The 24,404-nt window shown below is 45.2% G+C and overlaps 1 long non-coding RNA gene across 2 annotated transcripts in view; it reads right to left on the reverse strand.

The window, feature by feature from the left end:
- Positions 1-290: 290 nt before the first annotated feature.
- The window catches only part of LOC143784606 (uncharacterized), a 112,158-nt gene continuing 88,044 nt past the window's right edge, over positions 291-24,404 (reverse strand). Inside the window, exons 2-3 of one of the 2 annotated variants that reach the window (XR_013217850.1) lie at positions 2,418-2,533; positions 291-1,439 (exon numbers count right to left, since the gene is read on the reverse strand). This is a non-coding gene — a long non-coding RNA (uncharacterized LOC143784606). The remainder of the gene's footprint in view (positions 1,440-2,417; positions 2,534-24,404) is intronic. The other variant, XR_013217858.1, reaches the window with a different exon arrangement.

Below are 24,404 nucleotides of genomic sequence, written 5' to 3' on the forward strand. Positions count from 1 at the left end.
TTTTTCAATTCTGGCCAGTGTCACTTTATGATGTAATAACTCTGGAACGCTCAACAGATCTAACTGATTCTGAGATTGTATGTGATGACATATTGTACTTCATATTAGTGCTAACTTTAGTCCAATATTTTTTGCATTTATTTGTGAAAATATCTGAATTTTGTGAAAATTTCTCAATTTTCAAACTTTAATTTATTTACCGTATGCCCTTAAACCATATAGTTATATAACACAAAAAAGTAAATTAATAACATTTACAACATGTCTACTTTACATCAGCATAATTTTTTAAACATTTTTTTATTGATAGAAAGTTAGAAGGGTTAAAACTTGATCAGCAATTTCTCAATTCTTCAACAAAATTTGCAAAACCAATATTCGTATGGACCATATCACATTTGAAGTGACTTTGAGGTACCTATATGATAGAAAATACCCAAATATGACACCATTATAAAAACTGCACTCCTCAAAGTCCTCAAAACCACATTCAAAAACTTTATTAGCTGGAACAGATAGTGGACACAGAGCCCTTGATGTGCCTAAAAAGTGAAGAAAAAAAACATTTTGGAAACTACACCTCTCAAGAAGCTTAAATAGAGGTGTGGTGAGCATCTTAAACCCACAGATGCTTCACAGAATGCTATAATGTTGAGCTGTTTTCCCTCAAAAAATGTTGGTTTTGCTCAAAATTTTTCATTTTCACGAGTGTAACAGGAAAAAATGGACTATACCATGTGTTGGGCAATTTCTTATGAGTATGCCGATACCCACATTTGGTGAAAGACTACCGTTTGGGCACACAACAGGGCTTGGAAGGGAAGGAGCAAGGCATGAGTTTTGGAGCACAAAATTGACTGGAATAGATATTGGACGCCATGTCACGTTTTGTAGCCCCTGATGCGCCTAAACAGTGGAAACCCCCCCACAAGTGAGTTTTCAGGTGGTGCATATAGTGCTGCCCAGAGTCATCAGTGTCTAATCATGACATGAGGCAAAAAATATTTTTTAAAATAATGACAATATTCGCATATTGATTACAGTGTCAACACAGTGTTCGCACAATATTTGTCCAGAAGTACAATCATATCAGGTACATACATTCTATTTGTGTATGGGTTGTAGTCCATGGTCCCTATACATGAATAAGGTACTATAAAAACTGATTACCCATGTGGGGAATTGAGATGGTGAGCGCTTGCACCGTAGCCTCGAAGCACGCTACGTTGGTCATTAACGGGCCTTATTCTACAAGGATGCCATAAAAGGGATAGCACTGCAAGTAGTGGTGAAATATCCATGTCTTAGCTGATAACTTACAGTAGAAACTTGGAGGAAGGTTGTAATAGGCTTATCACATCACATCGTCATCTTATTAAGAGCCTTCATAGCGGGTCTAACAGTAAGAAGTTCTATTTCAAGAATCCGTTCCAAGTCCCCTTTAAGAAAAAAAAATTATAAAATAATGTTTTATGTAGTTTGATATGGAATCTGAATATTGAATTCCTTTTAAAAACTTAAAATAGTACAAAAGGGTCTTGAGATCATTTACCAGTCTAAAAAAATAAAATACACCAGCATATCAGGTATCAGTGTAATCAGGACATACAAAAGTGGAAATTGTATTTATTTAAAAATAATAATATAAAAATAGTTTTTTTCCACATTTTTAGGCCTTTTGTAAAATGTACAAGAAAAAAAGAGAAAACTTATAGTATAAAATTGAATAAAGTCCTGATTTTCCTGAAAGAAAAATAATAATAATTCATAGGGATATACACAATTTCCACCAATAATAAAGGATCAGCAAAATTGCTAAATTTGCTTTGGTCATAAATGCCCATAAAATATGTAGAGGGAGGGGTTAAAATTTCATTTTAATTTATTTCAGTGAACAATTGTGTTTATTTCATGTTAACAGACATTTATTGGAAAATTTATTGACAGAAATTTGCCCCATAGGAGACTGCAAGATTCTAGCCGTCAACTGTAACTTGAAGTTAGACCAAAGCCAAAATCCCACTGGTTACTACTCATAGTGAGATATACAGGTTTTAGAAATAGTTCCATAAAATGTATCATATAATCTTTCATCTGTAAATTAAAATGTAAAATACATAAATAAAAATGTAATGAATAGTTTTGAAATATTAGGAATTACACTCTGATATGGATATAGACACTATAATGCAATCTAAAGATTAAGTAAATGCTATTGCTATGTATTTTATATGATTACGCTTCTTTATGTGGAGTGTATGCACACAAAAAAGGCACCAACAAACTGTTATTCTGTCAACATTGATTTCTTTGCTTTTCTGAGACACAGGAGAACATGGCACAAAAATGGACAAAAGAACAGATGTTTGAACAAAGACTCTATAGAGAAATATCTTGAAAGCATATTTTCATATTACCTTGTAGGTCTGCTGCAGTGAAAACATCACAGGAGTCTTGCAATAATGCTAAAATGTACCGGTAATCAGACCAAGTAAATTGTTTTTCTTCCTTCCTTTTTATAGCTTTTGTTTTGCTGAAAGTAATTAAAAAAACAAACATAACAAGAATCAAAGACAAGAAAATTAAAAGAATTAGATAAAGCAAAATGTTAGTGGAAAAATAATCCTTTTTTGGCTGTCATGTCAAATACAATTTCTGAGTGTCAGTAATAGATACAAAAGCTTGCTACAAAGGGCTTGTACACATTATGATATTATAATACTATTACTGGTTCTCCCATAAATCTACTATATAATTGTCTAAGGGTCACTTCCGTCTTTCTGTCTGTCCTTCTGTCTGTCTGTCTGTGACGGATATTCATTGGTCGCGGCCTTTGTCTGTCATGGAATCCAAGTCGCTGATTGGTCATGGCAAAACAGCCACGACCAATCAGCGACGGCCACAGTCCGGCGGAAAAATGGCCGCCTCTTCCTCCCCTTAGTCAGTGCCCGCTCCGTACTCCCCTCCAGTCTGCCCTCACACAGGGTTAATGGCAGCGGTAATGGACCGCGTTATGCTGCGGGTAACGCACTCCATTACCGCTGCTATTAACCCTGTGTAACCAACTTTTTACTATTCATGCTGCCTATGCAGCATGAATAGTAAAACGATCTAATGTTAAAAATAATTTAAAAAAAAAAAAAAATCGTTATATACTCACCGTCCGTCGGCCCCGGATCGACAACAGGCCTTTCCCTCTCGCGACGCTCCGGTAACCGGTCCATGCTGCGATCTCGCGAGATGAGGACGTAGCAGTCTCGCGAGACGGCTACTTCATAATCTCGCAAGACCGCAATGCACTCTTGAGACCGGAGCGCACGAGCAGCGTAGGTAACCGCTTCGCTTGGATCCGGGGGCTCCGGAAGGTGAGTATATAACTATTTTTTATTTTATTTCTTTTTTTTAACAGTGATATGATGCCCACATTGCTATATACTACGTGGGCTGGGCAATATGCTACATGGTCTGGGCAATATACTACGTGGCTGGGCAATATACTACATGATCTGTGCAATATACTACGTGGCTGGGCAACATACTACATGGGCTGGGCAATATACTACATGGGCTGCGCTATATACTACGTGCCTGGGCAATATACTACATGGGCTGTGCTATATACTACGTGGCTGGGCAATATACTACGTGACTATACAACGTGGGCTGCGCAATATACTACGTGGACTGCGCAATATACTACGTGGGCTGTGTTATATACTACGTGGCTGGGCAATATACTACATGGGCTGGGCAATATACTACATGGGCTGGGCAATATACTACGTGGCTGGGCAATATACTACATGGGCTGTGCTGTATACTACGTAGCTGGTCAATATACTACATGGGCTGGCAATACATTACATGGGCTGTGCTATATACTACGTGGCTGGGCAATATACTACGTGACTATACAACGTGGGCTGTGCAATATACTACGTGGACTGCGCAATATAGTACGTGGGCTGCACAATATACAACGTGGGCTGATAAATATACAACGTGGCCTGCGCAATATACAACGTGGGCTGCGCAATATACAGTGCGGGCTGCGCAATACACTACGTGGGCTGCGCAATATACTACGTGGGCTGCGCAATATACTATGTGGGCTGCGCAATATACTACGTGGGCTGCGCAATGTACAACGTGGGCTGCGCAATGTACAACGTGGGCTGCGCAATGTACTACGTGGGCTGCGCAATGTACTACGTGGGCTGCGCAATATACAACATGGGCTGCGCAATATACAACATGGGCTGCACGATATACTACGTGGGCTGCGCAATGTACTACGTAGGCTGCGCAATGTACTGCGCGGGCTGCGCAATGTACTGCGTGGGCTGCGCAATGTACTGCGTTGGCTGTGCAATATACAACATGGGCTGTGCAATGTACTGCGTTGGCTGCGCAATATACTACGTGGGCTGCGCAATGTACTACGTGGGCTGCGCAATGTACTACTGGGGCTGCGCAATGTACTGCGTTGGCTGCGCAATGTACTGCGTTGGCTGCGCAATGTACTGCGTGGGCTGCGCAATGTACTGCGTTGGCTGCGCAATGTACTGCGTGGGCTGTGCAATGTACTGCGTGGGCTGCGCAATGTACTGTGTGGCTGTGCAATATACTACGTGGGCTGTGCTATACACTACGCATACATATTCTAGAATACCCGATGCGTTAGAATAGGGCCACCATCTAGTAATACATAATTTGATCTTTAACCAATGTGACATTTGAACACCAAACCTTGATCATTGACATAGATTATTTCACTATTTTTTCTACATAACAACAATCCAGGCCATTAGCAAAACAAGGAATGTCTGGGAAGGCACCACTGCATTTTTAAGAGGACCTGTCACCAAATTGTTCATGATGTTGAACAATCATAAGATAGATATAACACTCAAAGGAAAGAAGAACACACCCCCACCATAGCTTAGAGCAGGTTTCTCAGTGTACGACACAAATGAAAGACAGTCCTGGTCTCCTGGTCTAAATTCCTGCATTTGTCAGTGCTGGGGCATGACAGTGCAGCTGAATTTAGTGGGTTCACATTACAAACCATTCTATAAGTTCTCATGATTACTGAATTTGTCAATAATTATGTCTGCTGTTGCTCAAGCAACTTGTAATTGCTCTACCGTTAGATAAGGGTTGTCATTACACAGCTGTCCTGTACTAATCCTGTGTGAAATGTAATGAGATCCTGCTCCTGTCTCACTGTAGAGTGATTACAAGTTGAGGACAACAAACATAAGTGTGATTACTGAGACTTTGAGCTTTTGGATGGAGCAGTACAGCAGATGTGACAGTGCTAGGAGAGCAGTACAGCAGATGTGACAGTGCTAGGAGAGGAAATCTGATAGAAGGGTTTGTAATGTGACACAGATAAACTCAGCTGTGTCCCTCTCCCCACAGGGATTTTATCTGAAAGGTGTTAGTCATTTGTGATTTCCAATCATGCAGAAGGCTAGACCAGGATATCAGAGCTGTATCATTATGAGTCGCCCCGCCTGGGCAGTGGGGTTCTCGGTTCACAGGGGATGTCACGGTGGTGACCCGGTCCATGGCCCTGGGCGCCCATGTAAAAGGGGAAGGTCTTTAAAGGGAATAAAGTTTATGTTCGTGATGCCACCTGTGGTATTCGGTCAGTGGGGACCGACGTTGCTTTAAGGGGTCCTCTGGTGCGATGTTATGGCAGCTAGATGGTATAACTTCCCACAGCAAAGTATTTTCCCAGGGCTCCCAGTGTGTAGATGGAAGATGGTGAATGGCGCAGTAAAGAAGGGGGCACAGGTTTGCAGTCACTTTACCTTGTTTACTGAAGACTTCGGCAGCCACAGTCCAGGACACCAGATCACAGGGCAGGCAGGGTCCGGCCGGCTTGGAAGCAAATCCAGAGACCCCTTTACCAAGTGGAGTTAAAAGCCTTCCTCTAGTGCTGTGGTGTTGTAGTCCTTTACTGCCTATGGCTTCAGATAAGGTCCTCACAGATGTTCTCTCTCTGTCCCCCGTATAGGATAGGACAATAACCCGTATGACTGGTGACTTGAGTCTGTTTATAGGGATTCTAGCACGCCCCGGGCTCTAAAGGTGTCACTGTGTCTCCTGAATATTAAGGCGGACAGGTAACTTGAAGTTCAGCTGTCCTGACGGTCTCTGATGTAAGTTGTAGAGGCCCTTACAACCTCGGTGTTCCGGCTACCGGTCTCTGCGCCTCAGAAGGAGGCAGCCTGCTCGTGGCTGGTCTCCAACTGGTGTTTCTCTCCTGTGCTTCACTCTCCTGCACACTCACTGAACAATGTTCGGCTTTCTGTATGTCTCTTCCTCCAGGGGCTGCAGTACTTCAGACTACAGGCCCCTTCAGACCTTCTGACACTCTATGTCGGTCTGCTCTCTTCTGTGTCTCTCACTTTCTGAACTGAAACTGAAACTGAACTCTTTCCCTCCAGATCAGGATGTTTTTATAGGGGAGTTCACCCTAAACTAGGCTTAGAGCTCCGCCTTCTGGTCTGGAGTGTGAACATGTTGTATGCATTGTGGTTACCTGATAAAAAATCTCCTTTCCAAACATAACATCACTCTCCCTGTGAGGAAAGCAATGGTACTGTGTCGACCAAGACCCTGGGGCGCCACAATTACATCTCACATATTGAGAAACAGTCTCTAATGTTGGGGCATGTTCTTGTTTATTTTGAGTGTTGGTGCATGCTTGACATACATGACTTAGAAAAAGATATTTCATTAGATGCTAAATATTTTGATTGCAACTGAGAAAAAATTAAAAAAAATGTTTTATTGCATTCTGCAGCCACTATTAGATAGTGTGCCCAGTTCAACAAGAAAATCATGATCAAGGCTCCTGTTTAAAGGGCTTCTCCATTCCCTGGAAAACATTGTCAACTAAAAGTTTGAGTGGTGGAGAATTTCTAAGTTGAGTTTATAAGGAAAGAAAGAAAGAAAGAAAGAAAGAAAGAAAGAAAGAAAGAAAGAAAGAAAGAAAGAAAGAAAGAAAGAAAGAAAGAAAGAAAGAAAAAGAAAACAACATTATGAGTAAGTCCATAACTACCTTGAATTAACAAATCATATACAGCTCTGGCAAAAATTAAGAAACCACTGTATCAAAACCCTGTCATGGGCAGCCCAATCTCTAGACCTGAACCCCATTGAAAACCTCTGAAATGTAATCAAGAGGATGATGGATAGTCAAAAGCCATCAAACATAGAAGAACTGCTTACATTTTTGTGCCAGAAGCAGTCTGAAAGACTGGTGGAAAGAATGGCAAGACACATGAAAGCTGTGATTAAAAATCATGGTTATTCCACAAAATATTGATTTCTGAACTATTCCTGAGTTAAAACATTAGTATTGTTGTTTCTAAATGATTATGATAAAGACAAAACACACGGCACTCAAGGATCCTGTGTGGTGCCCAAGTCAGGTTTCCAGCCCGTCAATCCAATAGTAATAAATCACTTGGCACTCAAATGGTTTCTTTCAGATGAAAAAGGTGAACATCCCATTTATTTGTGCATCCAGTTCAAAGATTATTTAAACGTTTTCGGTCAAATCACAAGACCTTCATCAGAAATATCTTTAACAAAACTGGAAGCATAGGACAATGGGGTATATGAGCCTAGGCAACCCGGGATGGAAAGCGCACCTGGAGCGTCTCACAGATCCTTGAAGGGAGAAGGAGGGCGTGTATCCGCCGCTGCATATGGCGCTCATAGACGTCCGGTCCCCCGGGACTACTCCACACAGCGCGACGGACCTGCTTCCCAGGTCTTTGTTGATTAGCTGCACTGGTGATGTCATATCAACATTACTGCAGCCACTCACTGAGATCAGCAGCTTAGGGTACGTGTCCACGTTCAGGATGGCCGGCGGTTTGGACGGAGCGGCAAACTCGCTCCGCCCAAAGCTCCGCCCCCTTCTGGAGACGCGATTACGCCGGATGTGTTCATTGCACACATCTGGAATCATCGCACCCTACACATAGGGCCCTGTGTTTTACCTTGCGGCGGCGCAGCATCGCCACAAGGTAAACGGACATGCTGTGATCAAAAAGACGAGCCGCATGTCCGGAATTGCAGGGCCTCTGGATGCGTGTTACCACGCATAGTGGAGACGGGATTTCATAAAATCCCCTCCACTATGCTGGAACATCTGGACGCTGTGTGTTTGACGCTGCGGCTCTGCGCAGCGTCAATCACTCAGCGTTTCCTGAACGTGGAAACATACCCTAACTCAAAGCAAATATCACTGTTCAATGATTGGCCACAGATGTGTTGACCTAATATATTGTCAGTGTAAGGTCGGTCTCACACTTGCGAGTGCAATGCGAGAAACTCGCATGAGTCTCTTACATCAATTCCTGGCACTCAGGACTGGAATGTGCGGCTGCATGTATTTCTATGCAGCCGAATGCTCCGGTCTGAACCGCCGGCGGCAGTGTCGGGTATTGATGCATGAGTTTCTCGCATTGCACTCAGAAGTGTGACCCCGGCCTAACAATTTCATGAACAAGTGTGATTACCTTCCTGGGAAAGACACTTGTGATTGAATAACTTATTTATTTTCTTCAGTCACAGACAATCCCCTTAAAGTGGCTGGGCAACCCCTTTAACTGGCACTGTGAGCCCATAGCACCCATGGATTTTCATGCAGCTAATGCCATCTCCACATTCAGATCACATCAGGCAATTGTTTTTTGCCACTAGTAGTAAGGATTCTAGACCTTGACCAAAGTGACCCTCATGACAGGTCTGATTGACGTGTCAGAAAATTGAATTATTGGAAAAGGCTTTTCAATGATAGGAGCTGTCTGCTGTCATCATAGAGGATCAACGTGACATTGTCACAGCGCATAGGTGAAGGGTTAATGTTACATAAATTGATATTTTGCCATTTTATTAAACAATCCCTAAACTGCTATAAATTTATAACATAATGTGCAGCTACAATGACCAGAATATACAGGTCATAGGCCACTATTCATCTAAAAGTTTTTGCCAGTTTTCTGGTATAAAATGGCATGAAAGTTGATAAAATTTGCATTTAATAGCGTTTATATGCCAGCCCAACCCCACCAGCACCATTTAAAAAAAAAAAAAAAAAGGTAGTTTTCTGCGAGGTATAGACTAGGACTAGGCATGGCCAAGCACGGCCGACAAATTCTTCATAATTTATGCCACAAAATAGGTGTAAATTACAACAGAGATGTACACCAGCCTCTGATTGGGCAAATTTCAGGCAGTGCCCCATGCCAGTTGAAAGATGTGCCAAAGTCATTAAGGGGTGCACATCTCTTAATGAATTTGGTGCATTGGACTCCAGTTCATTATTCAACAAGGCGATGTGCAAACTGCCAGTCTTGATAAATTGGGATCATAGTGTGGTATCCCAGTACCCGTTCTACTGCTGCTGATTGAGGCAGTTGTCATGTGGCAGTAGATTTGTTTAAGTGTGTCAGAATTAGTTTGGGCACTGTGAGTGAGGAGATGTAATACATTGCATTGTATAATGACAATTCATAAATGTGCTTTGCTGCAATCTACTGGCCAATGTGTGTATATGAAAGCTAAGTGATTATTCTCCTCATAACAAAGCTGCCATAGAAAGGAGGATCCTCCGAACTCAGGACTCGCACACTTCCTGAGGTAACGTCCAGTTCTGGGCAGTTCAAGCTGCCTAAGGATGGCAGAAGAAGCAGACACTACTGCTCTCAGGATATTTTTCATGCCAGTCTAAGTTGGGCGAACATCTTTGTCCACATAATCTCCTCCACAAACGAGTGAAGCCTCATACAGACAGGAGAGATAAAGCTGCACATGTGCTCTCCTGCATGCTGGTTATCCTGTTTGCTTCTAGCCAGGACCAGATCCACATGGCTGCCAACTTTGTTTAATGTACCTCCTGAAAAAGGGAACGGTAGGCTCAAAACTGTGAGCACTTCCACATTTTAGTGTGCTTCCACAGGGAGCAAATCTGTGAAGGTCCCTCCATCAGTGTAATATTTCTCAGACTTTGCATAGCACTTCCTCTAATAGTAAGTGAAGAGAACTCTGCTCCAGCCGCCCTGATAGGCCAAAACCTCCCTTGTCTCATGAGGAGAGAACCATTACTTTCATATGCACAATATACTGTGAACTTTGCCTTTAAGAGAGACTGTATCCCGTAACCTCTTTCAGTAAAATTGTTATGTCTACAAGTTCACCTGTGTGTCTAGCTGCTTGAGATTGCACAAACACCATGGGCGCTCCAAAACTTGCACCCAGACACCACCGCTACAGGAGTGCCCCCGGGGGGTTCTATACCATCCACAAGTACCACCTCCCGCTATTGACAATTGTTGTAGAAATGAGGGAAGTGTTGAGGGGTCCAGCGACCCATTTCAGCTACCGTGACATCATTATCTGCTGCAGTGGGACTACATGCCCCAGCTGGCCCTTCTGCAAGATCTGGAGCCTACCCAGTAGCCCACCACAATTTTTGGTGTCACAAACAGGATTAATCTGTGTGCCTATATCAGAGACTCTGTCCAATTGTGAGCAGTCACCTTAGCATCAACGTCATAAGTTAACCCAGCGACAACAGCCAATCTGGTGCTAGCAGTCCTTCCTTGCCCATCACGTGAAACATGCCATTCTCGGTCTCATTTTGTCCTGGGGCACCCTGGTTGCCAAGCTACAAGGGGGAGCCACACACCTTCAGGGACTTCCATGACAAGTTGCCGGCTCTCTTTCTGTTTTACCCCCTCTCTCCAGAACAGCAAGTTCAGATCCTTCTGGGTCAGCTTGAGGGTGCTGCTTCCAGGGAAATTTGATCCTGGCCCCCATCAGAGAAGAGAACGCCTGAGTAAATCTCTGTGAAACTGAAGGATGCCTTTGAAGCTACATCCATCTCTGAGGTCAAGATGAGATTCTTTGCAAGACGGCAACAGTCAGGTGAGACCCTATGGGACTACTCTATCCCTCCAAGAGGCTTTCTTCGCTGTTCTACAAATTGGCCCCCATGAAAGTGTGGACAAAATCCTGATAGACCGCTTCATAGAGGTTGCGGGTTCTGAACTGTCGCAGAGCCAACTCCGCATGCTTGCTGCACAACATCCCAGCTTCACCTTTGCAGACTTCAAGACCCAAGCCATCCATGTCCTCGGCAATGAATATACACAGGGAAACTCTGTCACCCTTGCTCCTCTAGCTGGGTCTATTCCTGCTACCCCTCCATCTTTCCAGATTACATCACTAGGTACCATGCAAGCTAATCAAGCTGTGCAGACTCCCACTGTGGACTCCAAGGCATCCCTGGAAGTCCGTGTAGATGACACTGCCAGAGGACTCGAGCGAGTCTCTCAGCAGATCAAAGACATGATTATTCCACCTTCACTCTCCGGGGAGCAAACAAAGGACAGTACTCTCTACCCTGAGCCTCCACTCAGAAGTCTACCTCCAGACAAAGCTGCTCACCATAAGAGACCTTTCTGTCAGCACTGTCACAGATATGGACACACCGAGGCCTAAAGCTATCCCTTAAATGGGCCACCCTCAAGGATGAGGACTACCCCTTGGGAGGAAGAAGAAAAGGTCCAGAGGAAGCATCTATGTGGGTGTCCTGCTTCATCTCACCCTGCCCGAACATAACTGTAATGGTACACGGTGTTCCTCTGGAAGCTCTCGTTGACACCGCCTCACAGGTAACTACTTTGCAGAAGCGAGCATATCTTGAACATTGGGACTTTAGTGACTGAAATCTCCAGATATCTGGATGAACATTATAGCTAGTAATGGTCAACCCATACCTCACCAGGGTTACTGGGAGCCCACTATTTGGTTTGTGGACATTTAGCTCCAAAGGCAGGGTGTCATTGTAACTGATGTAGAGGATGAGAGTTTTGCTGTAATGGTTCTAGGCATGAATGTTCTTAGGAGTTGTTTTCCAGAAGTGTTGTCTGCATTGCATGTCTCTCTCCCTAGAGCTACATCTTCTGATTTAATAGTTAATATTTCATATTTAATGTCATAGAATGTTATTTTCTAACCTATAATAAAGTTATGTAACGTTTAAAGCATAATAACCTCCCATAAAGGGAAGTCAAAGTTTTATATGTGTTTAACCTGTTACATGCATTTTCAAAATGTTTGTATGTCCTTATCTAACCTGTTATTGTTGTTTTTCTTTTCCCAGTCTGGGAGTAGTGGATTTAACGTGGGGAGTGTAACACCCCAGGTTCCTGGTTGTTACAGTGGCATTGCTTTCCTCACGGAGTGAGTGAGGTCATGCTTGGAAGCGAAGAAGGATCTCTTTTATCAGGTAATCACAAGCATGCAACATGTTCATACTCCAGGCCACAAGGGGGAGCTCTGATCCAGCTTGTGGGTGGCTCCCCTATATATACTCTGATCTGGAGGGAAAGTTAGTCAGTCTGTCAGAGAGACAGAGGAGAGATCAAGTGAGGGGTCGTGCAGCCACAAGAAGTGCAGCAGCTCCTGGAAAGAGAGAAAGGAAAGCAGAACTGATTCTAGAGAGCGTGAAGGAAGAAAGAAGTAAAGGCGTAGTTTAGAGCTGGAGAGAGAAGCTGCGACTGGGCTTCCTCCATGCTGAGTGCAGATACCAGTAGCTGGAAGACTGAGGTTGTGCAGTATTCTACATCTCACAGCAGAAACTGTTGGGTCAGCAGATTGCAAGTTACCTGTCCACCATACACCTGAAGACACAGTAACGCGTAGAGTCCGGGTCGTGATAGACATCCTGTAAAAAGGCTCGACTTACTTGTCATACAGTTACTGTCCTACCTAAAGGGGGACAGAGAGATAACGTGAGGACCTTGTGTGAGGCCTTAGGCAGCAATGGACTACAACATCACAGCGCTAGTAGGAAGGCTTCCAAACCCCCTGGTAAGGGGGATTCCAGATTTGCTTCCAAGCCAGCTGGACCATACCAGCACCTGTGATCTGGTATGCCTGAACACTTCAGTAAAGAGGTAAAGAGACTGCAACCCTGTGTCCTCTGTTTCTATCTATACCACCTACCATCTGTCCCTACTACACCGGGAGCCATGGGGACCCAGCTTCACCTGTGAGAAGTCATACCATCCTTGCTGCCACAACATCACCCCAGTGGACCCCTTTAAGCAGCGTCGGTCATCCCTGACCGAATACCAGAGGTGGCGTCACGAACAAACTTTATTCCTTTATTCACAAAATCCCTTTAAAGACATTCCCTTTTACTTGAGCACCCAGGGCCACGGACTGGGTCGCCGCCACCATGACACATCCCCTTTAAGTACCGGACCCTGTAACGAGCACCCCATAGCCCTGGCGGGTGTTCCAACTTGGTGTCACAAACAGGATGGACCAACCCATTGAAATGGGTCTTGTGCGCCTAAGAGACTGTGCTTAAAAGTGTCATCATTGAACTGTAAATTGCCACCAAAATTGCCGCCATTACAGAACCATGTGGCGTGCAGGAGGAGAAGGGCGTGTTGTCATGGGTGAAGCCTGGAGAAATGGCGCGAGAGCTATGGCCGCCCCTCACCAATAGTACTATGTCCAAGAAGTATGCCCATCAACTAGAGAAGTCTGCCTCCAGGTCTGGGATGGCGGGAAGAAGAGAAGGAACCACCCACGAAGACAGGCGTGGTGGAGTGAAACTGCGGGAAAACGGACCGAGGAGGAAGTGCCAGAAAGCAACATGGTGGAGGGAGGTGAGCGAGCACCGGAGCGTGGGGTGGAGCAGGAGGACTCCGCCAGCCAGGGTCTGCAAGAACCGTACCCCTCACTGAAGCTGGATCCGGACCTCCTGTGGAGAGAAGTAGAAGAATTCACCAGGAGCTCGTGCGGAAGCAGCTGGAGGCTGTGGCCGGGTGGAAGGAGGCCGTCATTGGGAGCCATAACGGGCGACCGCCAGCAACCTTATCCGGTCCAGAGCAGGAAAGAAGATCCGGTGCTCTGGAAGAGAAGGTAAGGGGCATTGAATCACACCTTATGGAAGGACACTCTGACAGGGATCTGAACCCCGATGACAGAGTGTCATATATCCGCCATATCAGCGACAAAGGGTGGTACGCTCTGGACTGCAGAAAATGCGAACCAGTGCAACAGCAGTCAAAGCACCCAGGCCAGGCTGTAATGACAGTCCCAGCAGGAGCAGCAGCAGGCCAGGCCAGTTACTAAATGCCACCAGTCCACCCAGACACCAGTGGTGGAACCCGCCAGTGGGCCCTGGTATGCCGTAGCAGTGGAAAGATATGATCTTGAATTTTCCTGGTCAGGGAGTAGCAGCTGTTCAGAGCAACCCTGGAAAAGAAAATAGACAGTTCCTAAATGTTCTAATGTTTGCTGAATGTTAAAGTTGTTCAAGTTTGAAAAGGTTCATTTGTTAAAGACACTGAAGCCATGGACAGTGAATGGTCCACAAACTTTCTCTGTACATAGTTGGCTGTTGTGTATCCGCTTTTTGGGCTCCCCTGGTGGTTGCTGGTGGTACTGGTGACTTGTTTGCACTTTGCTGCTTCTGTTCACCTGCTTCCATCAGCGTTTGGGAGTTTCCTATTTAGCCTTGCTCTCCAGTCATTTCCTTGCCGGTCATCATTGTAACCAGAGCCTTCGGTTGCATGTTCCTGCTACTAGTCTGCTGATCAGCTAAGTGGACTTTGTCCTTTTGTTTTGTATCTTTAGTCCAGTTTGCAGTTTTTGTAATTCTCTGTAGCTGGAAGCTCTTGCGGGCTGAAATTGCCACTCCTGTGTCATGAGTTGACACAGGAGTCTTAAAGTAATTTCAGGATGGTTTTTTGAAAGGGTTTTCAGTTGACCGTGAAGTCCTCTTTTGTATCCTTCTGCTATCTAGTAAGTGGACCTCTCTTTGCTAAATCTACTTTCATACTGTGTATGTCTTTTCCTCTTATTTCACCGTTATTACATGTGGGGGGCTGCTATCATCTTTTGGGGTATTTCCCTAGAGGTAAGCCAGGTCTGTTTCTTCCTCTACCAGGCTTAGTTAGTCCTCCGGCTGGCGCGTGGCATTTAGGAAGCCGTATGTATGCTCCCTGGCTACTATTAGTTGTGTGGTAGATTTAGCTCACGGTCAACTCGAGTTTCCATCACCCGAGAGCTCGTTCGTTATTTATATGTTTCTTTCGTTCCCTTGCCATTGGGAACCATGACAGTTGGCACCTCTTTAGGTGTTTTCTACTGGTTTTATATATGACCAAAGAAAATACTGTTTGTTTTGCCTTAAAGTTATTTGTCTTAAAGTGACCTGAAGAAAAACCGTCTGGCATGGCTGAAGACCAGGTCTGGATGTTATGCCTTGTAGCCCGCCCAAACCCTACGTTGGGGGTTTCTGACGGGTCCCCCGCATCGTTGCTGCTGTTTTAATGTTATTAAATGACACACCCAGCAGGAGTCCCAGTAGGAGCAGCAGCAGGCCAGGCCAGGCCAGTTACTAAATGCCACCAGTCCACCCAGACACCAGTATTGGAACCAGCCAGTCGGCCCTGGTATGCCGTAGCAGTGGAAAGATATGATCTTGAATTTTCCTGGTCAGGGAGTAGCAGCCGTTCAGAGCAACCCTGGTAAAGAAAATAGACAGTTCCTAAATGTTCTAATGTTTGCTGAATGTTAAAGTTGTTCAAGTTTGAAAATTCGTTTAACCTGGCCAGGTTTCCGTTTAAAAGGTTCATTTGTTTAAAGACACTGAGGCGATGGACAGTGAATGTTCCACAAACTTTCTCTGTACATAGTTGGCACCTCTTTAGGTGCTTTCTACTGGTTTTACGTATGACCAAAGAAAATACTATTCGTTTTGCCTTGAAGTTATTTGTCTTAAAGTGACCTGAAGAAAAACCGTCTGGCGTGGCTGAAGACCAGGTCCGGATGTTATGCCTTGTAGCATGCCCAAAGCCTATATTGTGGGTTTATGATGGATCCCCCTGCATCGTTGCTGCTGTTTCAATGTTATTAAATGACTTGAATATTATTTGCACCTTTAAATTTTCTACCTCAATATAGTAAAATGTTGATTTTGTTGCACTTTATTAAAGTGATAGTGTTTGATAATGTTAGAGAAGTGAGCCGGTATTGTATTTTATATGCTAGTTAATGTATGCACAAATGATAGTGCTAATGTTTTTGCACAGTATTGGAAGCAGTGTTACCAAAGGTAGTATTCCCGTAAGGGGTAATAATTATTTAATAGTTAATATTTCATATTTAATGTCATAGAATGTTATTTTCTAACCTATAATAAAGTTATGTAACGTTTAAAGCATAATAACCTCCCATAAAGGGAAGTCAAAGTTTTATATGTGTTTAACCTGTTACATGCATTTTCAAAATGTTTGTATGTCCTTATCTAACCTGTTATTGTTGTTTTTCTTTTCCCAGTCTGGGAGTAGTGGATTTAACGTGGGGAGTGTAACACCCCAGGTTCCTGGTTGTTACAGTGGCATTGCTTTCCTCACGGGGGGAGTGATGTCACGCTTGGAAGTGAGGAAGGATCTCTTTTATCAGGTAATCACAAGCATGCAACATGTTCATACTCCAGGCCAGAAGGGGGAGCTCTGATCCAGCTTGTGAGTGGATCCCCTATATATATTCTGATCTGGAGAGAAAGTTAGTCAGTCTGTCAGAGAGACAGAGGAGAGATCAAGTGAGGGGTCGTGCAGCCACGAGAAGTGCAGCAGCTCCTGGAAAGAGAGAAAGGAAAGCATAACTGATTCTAGAGAGTGTGAAGGAAGAAAGAAGTAAAGGCGTAGTTAAGATCTGGATTGAAGATGCGACTGGGCTTCCTCCATGCTGAGCGCAGATACCGGTAGCTGGAAGACCAAGGTTGTGCAGTATTCTACATCTCACAGCAGAAACCAGCGGGACAGCAAATTGCAAGTTACCTGTCCACCATACACCTGAAGACACAGTAACACATAGAGCCCGGGTCATGATAGAGATCCTGCAAAAAGTTACCTGTCATACAGGTATTGTCTTACCTGAAGGGGGACAGAGAGGCCTAAGGCAGCAATGGACTACAACATCACAATGCTAGTAGGAAGGCTTCCAACCCCCCTGGTAAGGGGGATTCCGGATTTGGTTCCATGCCGGCTGGACCATCCCAGCACCTGTGATCCGGTACCCTGGACTGTGTATGCCTGAACCCCTAAGTAAAGAGGTAAAGAGACTGCAAACCTGCATCCTCTGTTTCTTTCTATACCACCTATCACCTGTCCCTACTACATCAGGAGCCCTGGGGACCCAGCTTCACCTGTGGGAAGCCATCCCTGCTGCCACAACATCAAACCAGTGGACCCCTTTAAGCAGCGTTGGTCATCCCTGACCGAATACCACAGGTGGCGTCACGAACAAACTTTATTCACAAAATCCCTTTAAATACATTCCCTTTTACTTGGGTGCCCAGGGCCACGGACCGAGTCGCTGCCGCTGTGACACATCCCTTTACGTACCGGACCCAGTACCGAGTACTCCATGGCCCTGACGGGTGTTCCACTGAACTTTGCCAAGCGTCATCATCAAGCATTCAGTAAGCACCAGTTGGATTTCGGTAAAACTACTCTGATTCAGCATCGAATCGTCACAGGTGATAATCCTCTCATCAAGGAGCGACATCCTCCTATACCACCTGCGAAGTATCAGCCTGTCAAGAAAATGCTTCAAGACATGAAAGAGGCTGATGTCATATGGGAAAGTCAAAGCCCTTGGCCTGCACCGCTGGTCCTTGTGAAAAAAAAAAAGATGGCTCCATCCATCTCTGCATGGATTACCGCAAATTGTACAACATCACACACAAGGATGCCTACCCCTTGCCACGAATTGAAGAGTCCCTGTCTGCTCTCGGATCTGCATCCTACTTCTCTACACTTGACTTAACCTGCGGATACAGGCAAGTTTCCATGGTGCCAGAGGACAGAGAGAAGACTGCCTTTACCACATCAATGGGGCTTTTAAAATTTAACTTTATGCATTTCGTGCTTTGCAATGCTCCTGCTACATTCCAATGGCTAATGGAGAGATGTCTTGGCCACGAAAATTTCCAGTGTCATCCTTTACCTTGATGATGTCATTGTCTATTCACAGACATATGAAGACCATATTTATTATTTGTCTGAAGTCTTCAAGACACAAAGCCAAGATGGCCTCTAAATCAAGCCCTCCAAATGCCACTTGCTAAAATCATGAGTCAACTATCTTGGACATGTGGTAAGCACGGAAGGGGTACAACCTGACCCCAACAAAATTGCTGCAGTTCAAAACTGGAGAACGCCAACTACCGTCAAAGAAGTTCAAAGTTTTTGGGGCTTTGCAGGCTACAATTGCCACTTTATTCCTCACTTTGCTCAAGTGTCTGAACCACTTACTGAGTTGCTACGGGGATGTCCCAAGGAAAACTACAACCAAAGGCTTCCAGTAGACTGGACAAATCATCAAGAACAAGCATTCCAAACACTGAAGACCCTTCTTACCCAACCAACTATCCTGCCCTATCCTGGTTATACTCAGCCATTCCTTATGTATACAGATGGTATCCTCCAAGGGCTAGAGCTGTTTTGTCCCAAGTCCTGGACAGTAGGGTTGAGCGACTTTTATTTTTATAGGATCGGGTCGGGTTTCACGAAACCCGACTTTCTCAAAAGTTGGGTCGAGTGAAATCGGCCGATCCTATAAAAAAGTCGGCGTCGGGGTCGGCCGAAACGCGAAACCCAATGCAGTGCAATTGGATACTATGGTTCCCAGGGTCTGAAGGAGAGGAAACTCTCCTTCAGGCCCTGGGATCCATATTTACGTGTAAAATAAAGAATTAAAATAAAAAAAATTGATATACTCACCCTCTGACGCACCCTGGTAGTAACGGGCATCTTCCGTTCCTAAAAATGGCACTTGAAAGACCTTTCGAATGCTTCACGGCTTGCGATTGGTCACGGCGGCCCACGTGACCGCTGAGCGACCAATCACAACAAGCCGTGACGTAATTCTCAGGTCCTGTTCTGGTTCTCAGGTACATGAGAATTACTTCACGGCTTGTGATTGGTCGCTGAGCGGTCACGTGGGCCGCCGCGACCAATCACAAAGCCGTGACGTCATCGGAAGGTCCTTCACGCGTTCATTCTTAAGAAGGAAGGCTGCCGGAAAGAAGCCGAGGGTGAGTATATTCCTATTAGGTATATACTCACCCTCGTACGCGCCCTGCTTCTTTCCGGCAGCCTTCCTTTCGTATTTTCTGTGGTGGATATTTTCTAGTGTTTTATTACTGACCACATAGTACTCTGTCCTATCCTTTCTATTTAGCTAGAAGTGGCCTCCTTTGCTAAATTCTGATTTCAGTCTGTGTATGTTTTTTCCCTCTTCTCTCACAGTCAATATTTGTGGAGGGCTGGCTATCCTTTGGGAATTTTCTCTGAGGCAAGATAGTTTTCCCTTTTCTATCTCTAGGAGTAATTAGTCCTCCGGCTGTGTCGAGATGTCTAGGGAGTGATAGGTACATTCCACGGCTACTTCTAGTTGCGGTGTTAAGTTCAGGGTCTGCGGTCAGTACAGGTACCACCTTCTCCAGAGTACGTCTCATGCTGCTCTTAGGCCACCAGATCATAACAGCCCTCACAATGATGGACCACTACACACAGCTTGCCGCTATTGCTCCTGTCAAGGATCTTACAGCCAAAACTGCAACTGAAGTCTTCTATACCGAGTTCATCCAACACTATGGGTATCCAGACCACATCCTTACTGATCACGTACCTGCCTTTGAATCTTAACTTTTCCACAAGCTGTGCAAGTACAGAGATTGCAAAAAACTGCATACCACCACTTACCATCCACAATGTAATGCACTATGTGAAAGAGTGTTTCAAGTCAACATTAGGGTTGAGCGAAACGAATCGGTCAATTTCATAAATCGCCATCTTTCGGCAAAGTCGGGTTTCGTGAAACCCGAGCCGATCTCAGTGTGGGATCGGCCATGCGGTCGGCGATCTTCGTGCCAAAGTCGCATTTCATATGACGCGTTCAGCGCCATTTCTCAGCCAATGAAGGTGGACGCAGAGTGTGGGCACCGTGATGACATAGGTCTCGGTCCCTACCATCTTAGAGAAGGGCATTACAGTGATTGGCTTGCTTTCAGCAGCATCACAGGGGCTATAAAGGGGCGTGCACACCGACCGCCATCTTACTTCTGCCGATCGTAGCATAGGAAGAGGTTGCTGCAGCTTCGTCAGAAGCAGGGATATTGTTAGGGAGGAAATATAAACCCCCAAACCGCTTGTGCTGTAGCGATTTCCACTGTCCAACACCACCTTTTCTTTGCAGGGACAGTGGAGGCCAGATTTCTGTGCATCAGCTCTGTAGCTTATAAGGCTCCCTGATAGCTGCATTGCTGTTTGTACACCGCTGTGCAAACCAACTGCTTTTTTCAAAGCAAAAATCCTGTTGCTTCTTTCTGCACAGTTCTCTTGTTTCTTTGTTTGTCCACACTTTTGTGTGCAGCAGTCCTTTTTACTGCTGGCTGCCATACTTGTCCTGAGATCATTGTAGGAGATTGTTATTGTAGCACAGTCCCTTTTTTATATATATATATATATATCTGCTAGCCACTGTCTGCCACTGAAACTGTGTAGTGTAATACAGTGGGCCTGATTTTCCCAGCAGTCTCCCACACCTATAAAGGGAAATTTCTATTGCCACTAAGTGCATCTGCGTCAGTCCTGTTTGTGGCATATCTGTCAGCCACTTTCTGACACTGAAACTGTGTAGTGTAATACAGCGGGCCTGATTTTCCCAGGAGCTCCCCACCCACACCTATAAAGGGAAATTTCTATTGCCACTAAGGGCATCTGCGTCAGTCCTGTTTGTGGCATATCTGTCAGCCACTTTCTGACACTGAAACTGTGTAGTGTAATACAGTGGGCCTGATTTTCCCAGCAGTCTCCCACACCTATAAAGGGAAATTTCTATTGCCACTAAGTGCATCTGCGTCAGTCCTGTTTGTGGCATATCTGTCAGCCACTTTCTGACACTGAAACTGTGTAGTGTAATACAGTGGGCCTGATTTTCCCAGCAGTCTCCCACACCTATAAAGGGAAATTTCTATTGCCACTAAGTGCATCTGCGTCAGTCCTGTTTGTGGCATATCTGTCAGCCACTTTCTGACACTGAAACTGTGTAGTGTAATACAGTGGGCCTGATTTTCCCAGCAGTCTCCCACACCTATAAAGGGTGATTTAAATTCACAACAAGTTTACGTACACATTCTACCTGGTTTTACAGTACCATATAACGGTTAGAAAGAGAAATTGTTAACAGGCCATGCCCATTACAAGATGAATCGGACATGGAGTGCACAGATGCACAGCCACAGCTACATTATTATGCTGTTCCATTGACTCAGATCACAACATTGGCCTTGCAGTGTACTGAGCCACAATCTGACCCTGATGAGACTATGGTGCCCCGTCCCGAACGCTATAGCATCGGCTTACACGGTGACACAGAGGAAGGTGCACAGGACATAGAAGAGGAGGTGATATATGACCCAGTTGTTGACCCAGATTGGCAGCCATTGGGGGAACAGGGTGCCGCTGGCAGTAGCTCTGAAGCGGAGGAGGAGGACCCGCAGCAGGCATCAACATCGCAACAGCTTTCATCTGGCAGGCCCGTATCTGGCCAAAAACGTGTGTCAAAACCAAAAACAGTTGTAGGACAGCGTGGCCATCTGGTTAAAGTAGCACAGTGTGCAATGCCTAAAAAGGTTTTCGATAGTAGGAAGAGTGCAGTCTGGCAATTTTTTAACCAAGATCCGAATGATCAGTGCAAAGTGGTGTCTGCCGCTCCTTGATGTTCTCCTGTTTTTTATCCTGAGCTTCTATCTTCAGGCTTTAGGCCTGTAATTAGAATATTAAACTGCATTTAGGCTACTAGTTTGGTTGTGCCTACTAACGGTGTCTGCCGTTCCTTGGTGTTGTCCTCCAAGGAAAAAAGCTGAGCTTCAATCTTCAGGCTTTCGGCTTATATTTTTAATATGAAACTGCATTTGGCCTACTAGTTTGGTTGGGCCCTACTAATGGTGTCTGCCGCTCCTTGGTGTTGTCCTCCAAGGAAAAAAGCTGAGCTTCAATCTTCAGGCTTTCGGCCTATATCAGATATTAAACTGCATTTGGCCTACTAGTTTGATTGGGCCCTACTAACGGTGTCTGCCGCTCCTTGGTGTTGTCCTACAAGGAAAAAAGCTGAGCTTCAATCTTCAGGCTTTCGGCCTATATCAGATATTAAACTGCATTTGGCCTTCTTGTTTGGTTGTGCCTACTAACGGTGTCTGGCGCTGCTTGGTGTTGTCCTCCACGGAAAAAAGCTGAGCTTCAATCTTCAGGCTTTCAGCCTATATTTTTAATATGAAACTGCATTTGGCCTACTAGTTTGGTTGGGCCCTACTAACGGTGTCTGCCACTCGTTGATGTTGTCCTCCAAGGAAAAAAGCTGAGCTTCAATCTTCAGGCTTTCGGCCTATATCAGATTTTTAACTGCATTTGGCCGACTAGTTTGGTTGGGCCCTACTAACGGTGTCTGCCGCTCTTTGATGTTCTCCTCCACTGAACAAAGCAGTGCCACCTGTTTACTCCTGTTACCAATTTTGAACTTTATTTGGCCCACTTTATTATTTGGGCCTACTAACTGTGTCTGCCTCTCATTACAGTTGTCCTCCACTGAACAAAGCAATGCCGCCTGGTTAGTCCTGTTACCAATTTTGAACTGCATTTAGCCCACTTTATTATTTGGGCCTATATCTGTGTTTCCTCCTCATCCTGCCCATTGCCCAGCCATTGCTAGATGAGTCTGCTGGTACATTGACCCAGACCACTACATTCCCCTTGCACTCTACACAGCCAGAATCTGACCCTGCTGAAAGCCAGGTTCCCCTTCCCACATACTATACCACCTTACACGGAGACAAAGAGGAGGGCGCAGATGAAAGTGCAGGTTCCTTCATCAGGTGGGGAGGGCATACTCGTTGGCGACGTCATTGTCACAGGGCCCCTCATAGTACGCAAAAGTGTCTCTGCCGGTGGGAGGCGCCCCCATCGTCAAACACAACATCGTACTTTGAGGGGCCCTGTGCCAGTGCCAGTGCGAACGAGTGGGCCCCCCTGCTTGCTCAGGATCACAGCACTTGCAAAGTTGAAATACTGACCTCTCCCTGCTCCACCGCCATGACGTATTCTGTCATGGTTCCCAATGGCAGGGGAACGTCAGGACACATAAATAACGGACTAGCTCTTGGGTGATGGAATCTCGGGCTGACCGTGAGCTAAACCTACCACACAACTAATAGTGGCCGGGGGGCGTGCCTACGTTTTATCCCTAGACGTCTCTCGCCAGCCGGAGAACTAACTTACCCTAGTAGAGGAAAAAACAGACCTGGCTTACCTCTAGGGAAATTCCCCCAAAAAGGAGACAGAAGCCCCCCACATATATTGACGGTGAGTTCAGAGGAAAAGACATACGCAGTATGAAGGTAGGTTCAGCAAAGCGAGGTCCGCTTACTAGATAGAAGAAAGATACAAAAGGGAACTGCACGGTCAGCTGAAAACCCTTTTAAAATACCATCCTGAAATTACTTTAAAACTCATGTGTCAACTCATGACACCGGAGTGGTAATTTCAGCCCACAAGAGCTTCCAGCTACAGAGAAAGACTTAACTGTAAACTGGAACAAAAATGCAAACAAACTTAGGACTAAGAGTCCAACTTAGCTGATCAGTAGTCTAGGAGCAGGAACATGCAACAGAAAGGCTCTGGTTACATTGATGGCCGGCGAGGCAATGACTGAAGAGCAGGAATAAATAGGAACTCCCCACTACTGATGAAAACAGGTGAACTGAGAAAGAAAACACACCCGAGTCACCAGTACCACTAGCCACCACCAGAAGGAGCCCAAAAGCAGATTCACAACAGTACCCCCCCCTCAAGGAGGGGGCACCGAACCCTCACAAGAACCACCAGGGCGATCCGGATGAGCCCTATGAAAGGCACGAACCAAATCAGAGGCGTGAACATCAGAAGCAGTTACCCAAGAATTATCTTCTTGACCATAACCCTTCCACTTAACCAGATATTGTAGTCTCCGTCTGGAAATACGGGAGTCCAAAATTTTCTCCACAACATACTCCAATTCACCCTCAACCAGCACAGGAGCAGGAGGCTCGGTAGAAGGAACAACCGGCACCTCATACCTCCGCAACAACGACCGATGGAAGACATTATGGATAGCGAAAGATGCCGGAAGGTCTAAACGAAAGGATACAGGGTTAAGAATCTCCAAAATCCTATAAGGACCGATGAACCGAGGCTTAAACTTAGGAGAAGAAACCCTCATATGGACAAAACGGGAAGACAACC

The sequence above is a fragment of the Ranitomeya variabilis genome, chromosome 1 (assembly GCF_051348905.1).
Source record: "Ranitomeya variabilis isolate aRanVar5 chromosome 1, aRanVar5.hap1, whole genome shotgun sequence".
Taxonomy (NCBI): domain Eukaryota; kingdom Metazoa; phylum Chordata; class Amphibia; order Anura; family Dendrobatidae; genus Ranitomeya; species Ranitomeya variabilis.